This window comes from Amphiura filiformis, chromosome 10, assembly GCF_039555335.1.
Source record: "Amphiura filiformis chromosome 10, Afil_fr2py, whole genome shotgun sequence".
NCBI lineage: Eukaryota > Metazoa > Echinodermata > Ophiuroidea > Amphilepidida > Amphiuridae > Amphiura > Amphiura filiformis.
Window position 1 is genome coordinate 20,540,278 of NC_092637.1, and position 17,629 is coordinate 20,557,906.

Genomic DNA, 17,629 nt, shown 5'->3' on the forward strand with positions numbered 1-17,629 from the left:
TTCATTCAAACTGTTTCAAGTTAATCCTCTCATCAAGAGGAATAAGGTTTGAGATACTTGCAACCTCAGATCATACTGAAAACATTGGCCAAAAGTTCAGTAGTGCATTAACAAAACCTCATCACAGCAACTGGCCTTACATTACAACAAGTTACCACAGACCGGTCGAGTGACAATCTGTAATGAGCTGTGACATCATCACCTAATTTACATCTCACCGCCCACAGCCAATACAATTGGAGCATCATTGGCCTGTTTGCCAAATATTCATGAGAACGGCATATTCACTGCCACAAAAGGATGATCATGTAAATGAGAATGTACACAATGACCTGCGCATGCACGGCTATAGAAGTTGTGCATATGACGTATCATACCGTAAATATGGCGGACTACTCAAATGCATTCAACATGATTGCAATCTACCGAGTGAGTTTGATATTTTTATGAATGATGAATGGACTGTAGTATTAATTGTAGCACACAGCCTTCTGTACATGTCAGCGTTGAACGTATGGTACCATGTGTTGTCAATTGCATGTAATGTGTAGATAACATATTCACACCGCTGTTTATGCATGACATTTTAGTTGTACGCACTCGCGCATGGGCACGGCATTTACAGCAGGAAATGGCGGGAAATTTCAACCATTTTCGCGATACCGTACAAGACGCACCTGGTCACAGTTCCTTCCAAAGCTTCAATTTCTTGTGTCCAATTACTTGAACCCGATATTATTTTTGTTTAAAAACGTTATTCCTAGAAGTTAGAAATGATTTTTCCTTGCTTAGGCTCTTCAAAATATTAAATTCACTTCATTCAAAAGGGTTAAAATATGCAACATTTTATCATGTCAACACTGATTATAAGATAAAAATCACCTTTTATGATCACAATTTTACATTTTTTCTGAGGTTATGCCACTGATTGGAATATTTTATTATGAAACAACGGCCTTTGATAAATACACTGAACCTTTAGTTTCTTTCTCAATAGGTCGATTTCGTATTTTAAAGGAAAATTGAATTTACCGGTTTTTTCTACCATGATTTTCTATAACTTCTCGGAATTCAATATTAATAAGTCTAGGGCCTATAATGTTGATATATTTCCACCTCATCCACTCCATTAAATTTGAAATGAAATCATTTCATTGAAATGTATGAACTTTAATACTATTATATTATAAATCCGTCACAGGTAGGCCGGCCTATCTGTAACTAGCCCCTTCTGAGGTGGTTTGTTTACAAACAAGTCAGCATGACATGACATGTGACACGTACGTACCTGGCTAGCTAATCGAGGAAGAGCAGTATGGAACCAGAGTCGTGTATATGGAACAGAAATGTGTACATTTTCAGATGCCAAAATAGAGATTGAGTATTATTTAAAAAAATATCTGCATGAGATACTGAACTCTAAATATTACAGAGCTAGATCCAGTTTATTACGACACGGCGGAACAGCATTAAAAATGCAGGCTGTTGTTTACACGAAGAAACTTCGGCCGGCCACGTTGCACGCTAGCCCGCGCCCGGGACGCTAGCTGTGAATCTCATGGCAGCCCGGCATGGCAGGTATATGGGGAATACGTAAAACCTTCATAATTAAATTTTAATAAATAAATAAATAATAAAGTATATTAAAAATGATTTATTGATTAAGGAAAACACTGACCCCTGATGAAAACTGAAGCATTTCTCGGCAGCATGACTAGGCCTATCCCGCATGTAGGCCTACATCAACATCATTTCCATGAATGATGCATGATGTAGGCCTACATGCGGGATAGGCCTAGTAGGCCCAGTCATGCTGCCGAGAGCCACTGCGGGGTAAAATGAACGCCCGGGCCAATTTCTGTGCTTTTAGGGACCATTCACAAGCAATTGTAAGGGGGGCCTGATGCAAAAAAAACCCTTTAGAGACCTCGAAAATTTCAGGGCCCCCCTTTTTGGCATGAAAATTATGGGTCAACCCCATAGAAAAAGCATTTTAACTCAATTTTTCTAGGAAAATTTGTCATTTTTTTCAGGGCCCCCCTTAGGAGGGTCAAAAATTTTCAGGGCCCCCTTTTTGCATCAGGCCCCCCTAACAAATGTTTGTGAACAGTCCCTTATGGCCCCATTAACCTTGCCCATTAAGGTATGTTTTCTTTATTTTTTACAGGCACCCCCATAACCCCCTTGTCGGCAGCACTGAGTAGGCTTATTGATAAAGTCTACCCCCAGGGTCGTCAATTGTCAAAAAGGTCTGCCAAAATCACTTCCCACTTCACCTAGGGAGGGCGAGTTAGCGCAACGGTAGTTCCCTCGCTTTGCACCACTGAGGTCTCGGGTTCAAGCCCCAGCGCGGCCCAAGGACTCATGTGCACTTGGTTTATCCTGATTCCATGCTCGCTCTCGCAGGTTTTCTCCGGGATCTCCGGTTTCCTCCTGTATCACAAAAATCGGTGATTAGTTGTTTGGTTATCAAAAACTTCCTTCACCCAATGGAATTTGGGGAGCTGCACAGATAATTGGTGAATGTTACAATCTAAATGCGGATAGGTGTGCGGCGCTGTGCGCCGTTCGGCAGCAACCTAGTTGATGCGATCTGATTGTGATGATTCACCATTGCAGCGAAATTACAGCGCTTTGAGTCCTCTAAGTTCTGGAGAAAGGCGCTTTATAAATCCAAAATTAATTATTAATTAATATGTCTGGAGCAGTCAAGTTAGCTCAATCAATAAGGCGTTCGACTATGGTACGAGAGGCTGCGGATTCGAACCCTGGCGGTGCCTAGTATGCTCTTGTGGAAAAACGTACTAAACTCTGGGGCTGATCCTGGTTGCGAACTTTATTTGTGGAATGTCTCATGAAGCAGCAAAGTCCCTGAATTGTGAAATGGTTTATGGAATGATGTTGGACCGTAGAAAAGTGGGCGAAATGCCCCTTTAAAGTAAACATGTCTCTGAAACTATACATCTCACACTAACAATACTAACACATTTTTTTGATGACTTTGACCACAAATTTTTATTTTTTCAAATATCTTAAAAATACAAGAATCTAAGCTAATTGAACAGACAGTAGTACTACCCAAGTTTTTTTAGTGGCCCATATATAGCAGAGTTACTGCAGGGCTACAAGCTGGTAACTTCCATGCCATAACTTCAGAATTACTCCACAGCTACTCCATCACAAGCTACTGTATTATAGTGGAGTTACTCTGAAGTTATTGCACAGCTTCTCCAGCTTGGAATAGTCCTGCAGTATTGAACTCTGCTATCCATGGCTACCCAATAACTGGCCATATATGGTTGTGTATGTTTATGATTGATCAGAGTGGTGATGCAGAGTGTGACAAAGTAAGGATTCACCAGAGGTTTGTTACACTTTCATAACATATTTAATTTTCTTCATGCATAGTGTATTCTACATCAATTTGTTTAGACCTTCATAGAGGTACGAGCAAAAGAATAACATTGTGACGTCATAGGTCTAATGAAAATGAAATTTGTTCTGATTTTGATGAAAATGATCTCAAATTAGGGGCTGTGCAATAATTATGAGCCCTGGGGGAGGGTAAAATTGGGGGCAAGAAATTTTTGGCGAGCCGAAAGGGGGGGGCAAGCGATTTTTGGTGGGCCGAGGGGGGGGGGCAAGCGATTTTGGTGAGCCGTTCGGATATTTTACCCGCCCCCGGGGGAGCTGATAATTATTGCTCAGCCCCTTATTGGTCTTCTTGCAAGAAATCAGACAAAGAGAATAGTTCTTTTAATTATCTAGGGTGCTTTCTTATCCAATTTGATATCAATTTCAAATTGACTAAATTATAGAACTCAATAAGACTCGATGTGTATTGTCCTTTTTTGAATTTTTGATGTGTTACCAAGGCAGGTACCTTGGGGATGATGAACCTGTCCTGGCGGCCACAATAGGGATACATGTACATAGTGCAAACTATTATTTTTCTGATTTATCATAGAAGGACATATAATTGGAGACCATTTCAACTTCGAGCATCCTCTGAACCCTTTTGACCTCGGGAACACCAGCTGGAACATTATTGTTTGTGTTTAAGAAAGTCCAAGCAATGAAGCAAATTTAACATGATTTGCACATCATTGTATAACATCCTTGTCCAGACGTGTCGTTATCATGCGATACAATGTCACAATGTACACCAGCACCAACCCTCTTCATGAATGGAACTACATATCTTCGCCCAGTTTCTCTTGAACATCCATGTTCTTTTCTGTGAAAATAGAGCAATAAAAGAAAATAAAAAAAATTAGTAAATAAGCTTAAACTGAAAGTTGTTATGACATGTATATCATTTACAAATATGAATCACTGATTAACTTGATAACTTAAGCTGAAATTACAGCTAGGTTTAGGTGACAAAAAAAACCCCTGTTCTACAGGCCTGTCTGACCTAGATTTTTGTGTCTTGGGTGTGTTTTTTTTAGAAAAAAAAAAATATGAATGGAGCAAGTGAAAAAAATTGAAAAATTTTTACAGATCTTAAAATTTACAGGTATTTTAAGGTCATTTGCACAAGAAAAATGCTCAACTGACACTGTTGGCAGGGCACCCTTTTTAAAGGGTGCCACTTGGAAATTTGGAAAATCCTTAAAAGGGTGGGGGTTTAAACTTTGTTGGTAAAAAGGGTGGATTGATATAAAGGGTGGGAGTAAAATAAAAAGGTTGGGGGTTGTTTCAACTTGCAATATATTTTTTATTGAATGATCATAAAATCATCCTAGTTTCCAAGAATAAGTGCCAAACCAGCAAACCATATCGCAAGATAAAATTCCATTTGATGCATGTTTACATCCACCAGGCTGACATATTATAAATAATCGTAGTCAACTCACAAGCACACAATATGGTGCATGTGCTCTGTTAGCTTTGCATACACCCGTAATGTTAACAAGTTACAGAGACTTAATTAAACAGCGGCATGACATTGGCTACAGCTTTTTGAAGAACTTCAGTGTGTACAAATGGCGGATTATAAAGCAGTAAGTGGTGGGGGTCCTGACTTTGTACATAAAAAGGGTGCCTTGGCTAAAAGGGTGCCACAAAAATAAAAAGGGTGGGGGTCTGACCCCTCTGCCAACAGTGGGAGTGCTAGCTTAAAATATATTTTCATTGAATGATAAAATCATCCTAGAATAAGTGGCAAACCACAAGAATAAGTGCCAAACCACTGCCAGCAAACCATATCGCAAGATAAAATTCCATTTGATGCATGTTTTCATCCACTAGGCTACAGTGTGATGATAGGTGCAGAATTCGGCGTACTTGATTTACTTCAAACCAAACTGCCTGTGACTTCATCAATGTATACAAATAGGGGAAAAAAGCAAAAAGTGGTGGGGGTCAGGAATTTTCAGTATAAAGGATGCCTCAGCAAAAAGCATGGGGGGTCAGGAATTTTCATATAAAGGGTGCCTCAATAAAAAGGGTGGGGGTAAAATAAAAAGGGTGGGGGTCAAACCCCACTGCCAAGTATGACTGACAAACCTACATGGGTTTATTTCTGTCGCATTTGAGTATACAAATTGAAGAATCGTGGAGGAAAAGTGAACAAAATGACAGACCATACAGGCAAAAGCAGCCTGCCTATTCCCAATTTCAACAACACAATCTTGATGTCCATCATTTCTATTAAAAAGCAATGAGCACCAACTCACTGTGTTTTTTTAGTGAGTTTTTGAGTACTTTCGTCACCACCTATCCCGCGGAATGTGGGAAAATGATGGCACTTGTAATTTTTGGTTATTATGAACAGTCTATAATTTAGTTGAAGTGCAATTTTAGCAACAGTTTTGATGCGATGACCCCATCGTTATTTCCGAACTACCCTTGCTATTATGGTGTCGTTCTTCATCAATTTCTAGCCTCAAAAGCTATTGGTGAGCAAATTCCCCGGCAAATTCGAAGCTAGACTACCAGGGTGCATTCTACCATTGCCAATCCCTGGGTTGTATAGGGTTGGAAATATTCCAACATGCTACACGTTCCACCCCTAGAGTGCACCAACAGGTTAATTCCTGTTAATTAAAAATGTATGTAAACCCAGCTTACAGCCCCACATTTTCTAGGATGGGGGAATCTGGGATGATGGGGGTGAAGTAGGCATACTTGAAACGAATTGCATGATAATATCATGATTAGGCAAAAAAAATATTATTGTATTGCCCTCAAGTGGGAAATTTGGGTTGGACGGTCTGATTTCTTTTTTTTTTTTCTCAAATATTAAATAATGCTTCTTCAATTAGGGGACATTTGTCAATTTTGACTTCTGGATACCTGTTAGACATCAATAAAAGACTAGTCTTTCAATAAAATATTACTTTTAAGTGAAAAACATTGAGTTTTTGAACAAATCTGTAAAATTCATCAAAAAATTGCGACCCTGATTTTTCAGGATTTAGGGTCGGACGGTTGAGGGCAAAACAATAATTTTTTTTGCCTTACGCATGTCACACACATAACACATTTGATCGAGAAGTCTATCTTTAATACAGGCCACTGATATAGAAACCAATGATTGATTATTATGGATTGAGCTTTGGAGCTACATGTATCTCCAAATCATGTCAGAATCAGTCAAGCATAACACCACATTAGCAATGAAAATTCGGAAGTAAACAACAACGCAGATCACGATGGGTACAGCACCCCGAAAAAGCTGCTCAAATGACACATCATCAGCGAATTGTGAGCATGGTTAATCTCATAAAATAAAAATGAAACAGATATCATCAAAATAAATTTCGGTACCCCGGTAACATTAAACTTAATAAAGAATTTTTTAATGTGTTTGAAAATTGGCGACGATTAAGTGACTGAAGTAGTTAATAGTTCCATGCTCTATCTCTGTCCAGTGTTCACACTCACTGTGTCATCGTGGATAGTAGATACGAGTTCTAGATCAAATGATGCACAGACAGTAAGCTTACTTCAACCCAACAGAAGGCAGCTCCTCGGTCATAATATTTAATATTGCGCATCTCTATATGGTACTTCTAGGTACATCCACGGCCTTGCTAACGTTATACATGTTTACATACACATACCCATTTACATGGCATAGCACTCAGAAATACATGCATGCCATATACATGCATGATATTGAAATTGTTTATTATTTTTTTTTTTAAAGAACATTTTTTAACCTTGGGCCATTCATTAATTCAACCTATTGAGAGCGTTTTTATTCACTTGCATACAAGATCAGATATAAAAGAAGGTGTACCAAGTGCCCAAAAGCATGGGAAAAGTACAAAAAGACTTGAAAATCCTACCGCTGCTACTGCCTTGTTGCAGCACGGTCAATCACAATGCAGAGCTCCGGAAACAAGTACAGAATTTGGGTGCAAAGTAATGTACAATTTCAGGAAATATTTATCACTGATGATGAAACCGGATTCATTTTAAGAATATCTTAGATCAAATAATTACCTTCGATTCGAAAATGTAGTTACTCTTGCAATATTAACACCTTTTTGCAGCATTTTTATTCCACCACGGCTATTGTTTACGTGCAGACCGCCAGCATCCATCTTTAATTGTGTCACGGGCATAGTCTCGTTACCAGTCGTTTTAAGCTCTTTCGGTACAACTAATTTGCGCATTTTACGCAAAATAAACAGCGGTGTTCAAATCAATATTAATTGTGATATTTTGGCCTAAATACATTTGTGTAGCAAGATACGGCTTTCAAAAGGAGTGGATACGTGCAGTTAGCATATACCGATGAGTGTCTGATAATTACGAAGTCAAATCACCACGCACGATGAATGGGAGATGTTCTCGAACTTTTTCTAATGATTATACGCTAGTCCCACACTTATTGGTTGCACTTTGACTATACGTTGAATATGTTCTAATCAGTACGACAGCAACTTAGCTCACTTCCGGTAATTTTTACCGGCGTGACCTCTGCTGTTACGTACGCAATGTTGAAAATCAGGTGGCAAATACGGTTTTTCAGAAAACATAAAAAAAATGGAATACACGAGTCGTTTCTCCCTTCATTTCCATATTGAGCCCATAGATAAGATATGAAACATGCGTATAAGGCAAAGAATAACGTGTGAAAATTGAATTATTGTGGAAAAAATGAATGCTTTTGGTGCGCGAAGTAGCCTAAAAAATGAGAGAAAATGCATGTCACGATCACTAAAATGCTTATATAAGCTTTGAGGAAACGCCGGTCTAATGCTTTTCTGTTATGATAAACATTAATTAACCACAGCTTGTATTAAAATTTCAGCGAAAATAAGCGGTGGAACAACCTAGTCGTAGGTTGAAAAGTTGCGTTCTTTGAGTCCTCGTGTCGTAGGCGCACGTTGCAAGTGTCACGATGCTTCACGAAACGGATCCCAGCCGGCGCTGTATATTATACATGTTATATTGATTAATATAGCAATTAAAAACGTCTATTGTTATATATTTTATAAATGCAAAATACTCTATTGTGTAACAAAATATTGTAGTCGTCAAAGAAGGTAGTATCATCTCATTTAACTGAAGTACAAGCAGTTTTGAAAAGATTGTTGTTGAGTGAGATCCTTGAACATGTTGAACGAGAAATAAGATAGCAAAAGAATACCCTTTGCCCGAACAAGTTGTGATGGTCTAGTGGACAGAGCGAAGGTTTGCAGTGCGGAAGGTTGAGAGTTCGATTCCCATGCCGGGTTCCCATGTTATCTTGTCGATGATGTGGAATTTTTCAGTTCGTTTTTCTTTTCTTTTTTCCTCTCCCTTTTGTCTTTAATAATATAGGCCTAAATGAATGTCAGTTTGAAGGCTCACTTTTTTCATGATTTATTTCTTGTTCATGTTTAAGCCTAATCCTACATTCGAGTTCATATCTTTTAAAAAAATGCATTTCAGTTCAGTAGCTTTCAATATGAAATAATCAAATAAAGCATGTCAAACTTAAGTAATTTTTAAAAGTTCAAGACTATATATAGGCCTATAAAATAAAGGAACATCAACACAGATTTTCACGATTTTTTAATTGGACTAGACCCCTCCCCTATCGGCAACATATTTTATGAGCTTTTATGCATACATATCAAATCATGAGATGCACGAATTTCAAACCTAATATTTTGGCATATTTGTAATTTTTACACAATGTCCAACTTACACCTCGGATTACACCTAATTGGAATCAGCCAAGTTCGTTGTCTAGATAGAGCAACTAACTTTGATGTCTTATTAAGACTAATCCCCATAGAACACCACAGTTAAGCGGTCAAGTCATATTAAGTGTTTTCTTTCATTTTTATCTCGCTACTTCTACTTCAAATGTAACGTGAAATCCTTCCTGACAGTCATTTACTAATATTATAAATATTGTTATAATATTAGGAATAACAAAACTTCAAATTTGCCCGAAATCGTATATTATGGCTTTAATAAAAATATGAAAACTAGGATTTAAAAATATGAGTTAAAATCAAATCAAAAAGAGAGGTGCTTGCGGGGTTCGAACCAAGATCGAACTTCCAAATACATGTATTTACCACTAAGCCATACCAGAGATATGATTAATTCGGTTACAATAATAGCAATGTTATACCCACTCATTGGCTCACTCGTGATTCTATTTCTGGAATGAATTAACACCGTCCAAATAATGTAACACAAACCTTTATGCTGACTTTTAAAATTGTTTGAACGTTGGGAGTATTATTTTCAAGTTAAATAACCAACAATGGACAATTGACAATGAAAGTTTCTTTGCAGGAAAAACATCGGCCGTACAATATATCGCGTGACAGTAGTCACGCACAAATATAAACATTTCAACATGTTCAATATGCGACTAGAAATATACCCCAACCAAAAATCACGAAATTTTCAGGCAAGCTAACTTTAGTTATTCTATAACATGACACCCATTTTTGATTCCGGCGCTTTTTCTTGCTTGATGATATGAACATTTTTGTGTTCTTGACATGCAATTTTTCTCATTTTCCGAGCTACTTTGGACATGTTCAAGCTTCTTTATTTCCATTTAATTCAACTTTTACACGTTATTTGTTGCTTTACACAAATGTTTGATATCTTATCTGTGGTCAGGGTACATAAATGGAGCAATATACGACCCGTGTCTTCCATTTCTGGAGCTATTTTGATAAAAAGCGTTTGCCGGCTAAAATTTTAACCAACCCGTATAAATTTTCTGTCGAACAAAAGAGGTCACGAAGTTGCTGTCGTACTGTAATATTCTTCAATGTTTGTGGACCAATGTCTTTTCCATTGACATAAATCATGTGTTTTAATCAATTTTAGCTCAAATTGATATGTACTTAATTTGTAGTTAATCCCATTAAAAAAAAAAGAAAAAAAAGGCGTAGTGATTTATAGTGCGCTGCGCACAGGCACAGCGCCTAGACGTTGATCCACAAGCCTCAGCACACTTTACAGGTTAGCTACTGTAGCAGGTTAGCTACATTAGCTACAGTAGTTAGCCTCTTAGCTTAGTCATTATTTATTTCAAAATAAAATTTCTATTTTGTAAGTATGTACAAGGTTATTAACAAACTGTTGTATTATAGCACCCCCCAAACAAAACAACAACTCAGAATGCTCAACATTGTTTTTATTCTATTGTATTTTAACACCAAGCATTTTACAATTCATTCGTAGAATTTTACCTGATAAGTAATCTGTTTTCATAGATTAACTGGTTTGTTTATATCCATCAGCTTTACACGACTCTGCTGATCAAATGCATTTCAAGACACATGTAGATATTATGTTAAATTGTTGTTTCGCTAATTGTCCTATATATTTTCAACTTTTTGAATCGTAGAGTAAAATTTACACTTAACTCAACATTTTTAATTATTTTACCATAACTATAAGCTGTATGAAAAGTGTAGAATAAGTAAATAAAATAAAGAAATAAAACTAATTTAAAAATATCAAAGAATTTAATCAATTAATTATTTCATTCATATGAATAAGTAAATGAGAGAAAGAAATTATCAGTAATAATTAGTAATTATGAAATTGTAAAATTTAGCAGTTAACCTAAATGCTTTTTGTCCTAGCAGTGCGTAAGAAGAAAATAATTAAGTATAGGCCTAAAGTGTAGTACTAAACGATAATAAGTATATACTAGTGGCAAATGGTGGTCATAGACCACAAACCTAGCTGGGACATGTTGGTGTTTTGGAGGTATCTGACCCCGGCAAAATGTTCCAAAAATGTTCCCCTGGTCATCGAGGTTTATTTTCACCAAATTTGAGCCCCGTACTCTTTACAGATGTCCAGAAAATGCAATTCTAAGATTGGACCCCAGATAACCTTTGACCTGACCCCGGCACAGTATTCCAAAATGTTCCCCTGGTCATTAAGTTTGTTGTCAAAGAGTTTGAGCCCTGTACCCCTTACAGATACCCAGAAAATGCGTTTTGAAAAATTTGACCTCTGCATGAGCTTTGACCTGACCCCTGAAAAATGTTTCCCTGGTCATGAGATTTGTTGTCACTAGTGCGTTTGAGCCCCATACCCCTTACCAAGGGTGAAAATAAGAGAGCTTGAACCAGGGGCCACTTTGGCAAAAAATGGTCCCTGGTTCACCAAGATTGGAAGGATCCAGGGGTCATTTCCACTTCAGAGGGTCAATAAAAATAAAGATGTCCTGGATGAGTAAAATTAAGCACTTGTTGCTTTGAATTTAGTTCACTATCCAGGGGGCTAGTTTTGTGAGAAAAGTGTCCCCTGGTCAACTACAATTGAGATAGAACCAGGGGCCATTTCAGAGCTTCTGGGGGCCAAACGGCTCCCATCACCCACTTAATTTCACCCTTGCCCCTTACAGATATCCAGAAAATCAAATTATGAGATTTGACCCCAGATAACCTTTGACCTGGAAGGTGTGATATGATTGGGAAATTGGCCACTTTTTCCGCTTGCTTATTTCATGTGTTCCAAAATGTTCCCCTGATCATTAAGTTTGTTCTCACCAAGTTTGAACCCTGTAACCCCTACAGATGTCCAGGAAATGTGTTTATATCCGGGGGGGTAATATACTTTTAGATAGCAAACACATAAATGTATCAATGTGGCCAAAATCTTGTGGCCACATGTGGATAAATACTACATGATGAAACATGAGGACACAGACACTCACGTATCACACGTTTGTTATTGTATCAGCTATATCTTTTTTTCTTTCTTCATTTAAAGGGTTAATATTATGCAATCACCAGCACAAAAGTTTATAAAGCCCCAGCTGATAGGATACTGTTTCACCCCGCTGACCCCATATGACCTTCGACCCCAGTTGACCTGTTGGATGACCTTTGACATTAATTAATTACCGGTAATTAATTTTATTTATTTATTTATTTTACTGACTACTCTTTCTTTCTTCCTTCATTTAATGGGTTAATATAACCCTCCCCCAAGCCATTGGATTCATAGAGCAAGTGTAATTTACCCTACTCATACATACAACATTAGCAAAGTTATAGTTAGACTGCTTTGCATTCCCTTTTAAATAAAAATTCACACTCCTATGCCATTCCATGCATAAAACACATCCCCCACTGAGTGATTGCTCTGCCCAGAGAAAAAAGGCGTTTTTTCTCGGTGGCGTGGCTCTCAGGGGACAGCGGTTTTTGGAGTGGGCTACCAAGATTTATAGCTGTTGGATCAGAAGAGAATACAGGGATGATAAATTAAAAAGGTCTACTAAAGTAGACTAAGTTATAATCAATGAACTTTCAGATAGGAAACATAACTAAATATCCATTTGGCCAATACTATAATAACTAAAGACCAACTGGCACTTTGGATACATGATAACAGGTGTTTTACTACTAAAGGCACATTCAAGAATTAATTTTCGCTATTTAACATGCACTGTCCATACCAAGCTTTATAAATTAGCATGACCCGCCAACAAGAAATAAGTACAGCTTGTCTGTACGCAGTACGATAATACTCAATCATATGAGGCCAGCACAAATAAGGAAGAAGAATTTACCACAACCATTTTGTCTCAGCATTTTGTACCACATTTTCCACCCTCTCCAAGTATTTAATTTATCATATTTATCAAATTGTTTTTTACCAACATTCTTTTTATGTACAATTGTACATGACTCAAGTATAATAATGTAAATACACTTTAATATCATCCTTTATACCCGGGCTTTAATCCGGCTTTAATATAATACACAAGTTTTAGCAATGATATGTTAAAACTTCAACAAGTTATAACTGTGCCTTTAATGAAACCACTTCTCTGAAGTACAGTGTCAAGGGTTAGCCATCTAACAGGTGATAAGAGATTTACTATAACATGTGATGTAGTACAAAAGCATAATTCTGGGGTTGATAGCCAGAAATGCTCCCACAAAATGAGCACAAACTCGGCCAGGGCACTATAGAAGATAGAGTCCATTATTAATTACAAAACACATTGTGGAGGAAATATATTTTGAAGACCAAAGCAAGGAGCCAACTTTATGCTCATTTTGTGAGAGCTGGTCATACTGAGTTACAACTTTCTGGTTCTGAACCCTCGATATGAAAGTTTAGATTACCCAAGTTTGTCCCTTGCATGTGGAAAGCTATGATTCCTATCTACAAGGTGTCCTGAGGTGTCACAAAAAAAATTGCAGTAAGCAAAAACGGATAAATGCTTCAAATACTGTCTCTAACATGTGGCTATTGAAAAATTTAGCCTTTGACCACAAACACTGGCCAATGACCATGCATCAGTGCAAGTTGTTATCAACATACTATGTTGCATGTAGCAGATATAATTTTTTAAAGCTTTTTAAACTCTGACCGGAAATGACCCCTTAACGAACTTTAACCCCAATTCTGTGTGCACCCTTTAGACACTGTGTATAGCCGATACATATATGCAGGTGACGTCATTGTGCTATGTAATTTGTGGCACAAGAAGCATTTTACAGGTATTTGGTTTTATACCAGTAATGCCCTCTTAATGACCTTTGACCTCAATTCTGTGTGCACCCTATAAACACTGGATATAGACGATTATTATGTGCAAGTGACGTCATTGTAGGATGTTGTATGTAGGAAGAAAAACAATTTTAGCTAAATTCGCATTTTTGGCTTATTTGACCCCTCAGTGACATTTAACCCATTAAAAGTCAGGTGACATGTATGGTTGTGGTCAATGATGCTTGTGACCAAGTTAGGTCAAAATCGGCCGAAGCATGTCTGAGCTAGAGCAAAAAATGTGCATTTTGTTGCCAGAAAGAAGAATCGGATAGCATAAGAATACCTAGCGGTGGGGTGTAAACCCCCCCAGCTAGGTAATTACTTGAGCTGGTTTCATACTGTATGCCGATTGCCGCTTAGCGGCGATTCATTGTGCCGCTTGCACTTTTCTGCAAGCGACAGTCACCTAGCGGCAGCTAGCTGCTGCGTGACTCTGAACGCCCATGTTGCCGTTCTATGCTCATTGGCAAAAGATCACCGAGTAGAAATAATTTCAACTCCAGGCATTTAAGTGATCAATTTATTTGCGCTGGTCATCGCTGGTGTCTCTAAGCTGATCGCGTATGACGTAAAATCGTTGCCAAAGCGGCAAGCGGCATGGCAGTATGTAACCAGCTTAGGTGTATAAAATCTACAAAAGATGAAATGAAACATCAACAAAAATCTCGAGACGCTTCATCAACATTAATTTTTTTATAATATAATTATGATGAAAACATTGCCAATAAAGCTCAACTGTGTTTTGATCTGAATATAACCATTTTAATCTGGACATTTTTGTTTCTAAATTTACAGTCTTTTTATGTCATATTTTGTCTTTTGAAACAAAACAATGCTGATAAAATGCAGGACAATTCTTAAAGGTGTATATGCCCAGTGGCCTTATACCTCTATACCTTGTAGCACACGTTACTATTATTATTACAAATGTTGCTACTGAAATTTTTAATGATTAATCGAATTTCATATTATCGTTTGTCTACACCTACATCACCTTACACACTGGTTTACCCTAAATACCGTTTTTTTTACATTTTGAAAATTGAAGGGGTGTTGTTTAAAAAGAAACGAAAATACAAAACAATCCAGATCTGCCTGTGTACATATAAATGGGTTGCAAAATTGGTCTCGAATATTAATGAATTAAAAGAAACATACGGGATATAATGAACCATTGACCTGACGCCATGATGGCAGAATTTATTAGTCGTTTCATTCCATGTTTTTACCATATATCAAAATCCCATTTCTTGTTTAAATTATAATGATTTATATTTTGCATCTTCAATGTGCAGTCCATTTGCACAAACGAATACTAGTCTTTTTGATATTGAGCTTTTTGTACAACTCATATAACACGTCACTAAAGCAGGTCATATGTGTTGACCTTCTTCTATTGTATTTGTTCATCTGTGTATGGAGAGAGAAACGCCATTAAAACTCCATCGGTATTACGGCGTAGTTCATTGAACTCACCGGATTGACATTCCAAGTACTTTGATAATACAGATAATATGTACTAATGGGTCGAGGCGATTGCATTATGTGCTGACCTTCTTCTATTGTATTTGTTCATCTGTGTATGGAGAGAAGACGCCATTGAAACTCCATCGGTATTAGGGCGCAGTTCATTGAACTCACCGGATTGTTATTCCAAGTACTTTGATAATACAGATAATACTTACTAATGGGTTGAGGCGATTGCATTGAAAAACTAATAAATTATTCATAACAGTTACGTAATCAATCAATAGTGTGGACACTCTTTACTTGCAAACCATCAAAATTCGTAATCTTTTTGCGTTGGAAAAAAACACGTGAATAGAGTGTCCTCTCAAAGGTAGGTACATAGATGAACTCCTGGATGGGGCAGCTTTAATTAGCATGAGGCCGCATTGATATGTAAATAGCGTATTGTTATTTAAATTTGTGCCCAGACGTATTGAGGGCGACAGTCATGTTATCCAGACGGAGAATGGCTGCATATGCCGGGCATGTCAATTTGCTGAGTGAAGGCTGATAATCACCTTTCTGTATAGGTAATAAGCTAGTATATTTCGTGTACCAGTTGGTTATAACAAAAATTAGTATCATATTAAATATATTAAATGTATAAACTTTGAAATTTACATGAATTTGAACAGCAGAGCTTCGAAATCTAGCTAAGTCAGGTGATGTGAATTTCTGCTGCGTGACCCCCGCTGCGAGGTAGAATTATATTCATAAAACATTGAATTTAACAGATATCATGGGCAGCCATCCACGATTTATCAGCATTTAAAATATATGTTAATTAACAAAGATAAATAATAAAGAGTACAAATGGCAATTAACTAGTAAACAAGCCTGAAATCTTAAAATGTTGCCACGTTATTTCCCGACCACATGATATGTCAACATATGACCACTATTCAGATTTACCGTAAATATTTGGAGTATTGTTGCCTTTGTTGTACGGCTTGCACATACACTGTGCATTTCTTTACCTCCGTATAAAATCAATAATTCATGCTGGGAGCCAAGTAACATTCTGTCTGCTCAGTGCATATTGGTATTTTATTTTACTTGAGAGCATAATAGAAATACATAAGACGAATAGGGAACCATGATGGAAGGTCAGGTCGGGTATCAAAGGTTATTATAACTTAAATACTACTTGTATTTCACACCTTGCCTCTGTCACATATTTCCTTCATATTATTGACAGCAAGTCCTAATTTTGACTTTGCTATTGCAAAATGTCATTTCATATTAAATTAGTAGACTTTCTTTGAAAAAAACATATCACTGGTGCCTGATGGGAATACCCGTCCGCCATTTCATTAAACTGGATCGTTTTCGCCTGGTTTGTGCCCAGATGTATTGGGGCGCGCTATACTCTCATTGAACAGGCAAAGTTCGCAAAACTAACAACGTTGTTATTTGCCAAACTCAATTAACATGATCCAAGGGGTCGAACATGAATTATTCATAACGAGCTATAACGGATCGATAACTGGCCTCACTTTCTAGCTAGTAAACCAGCTGAATTTTTCATAGATTTTGTGTTGCTAATAGAACAACCGTGAATTTAGTGTCACCCCCTTGGTAGGTACTCTGTGGCAAGGAGCCAACTTTCTGCTCATTTTGTGAGAGCTGGTCATAGTGAGTTACGGCTTTCTGGTTCTGAAACTTCGAATTTATACTTAGCTAGGATTTCCCAAAATTGCGATGGTGTACTTGCATTATGACGTCATAATGACATTACGTGATTTATATTGGTACTTATTTTGGAATCATTGAGTCGACGAGTCCTAATGCTGTTCTTTGGTACCACACACAACAACATATATGACATGACAATGGTATGATTTCACAAGCAATAAGGTTTACAGCGTATACATTAAGTAGTATAATTATGAAAATCACAGTCTCAATTGAACCATAGGGACTGATAAGACGTGTCATCTGTTGTCTCGGACAAGGACAAGATATGAAGAGCTTGTTTCCAAACCATGTTAAGTCCAAAACCACATGTTTCTCATTTACTTGTGTGATACATTCACAATAACTTTGACATGTTTGACATTAGCAACAATGAGTTGTACCATCAACAAGCCATTATTTACCACAACAATTCTGCTTAAAC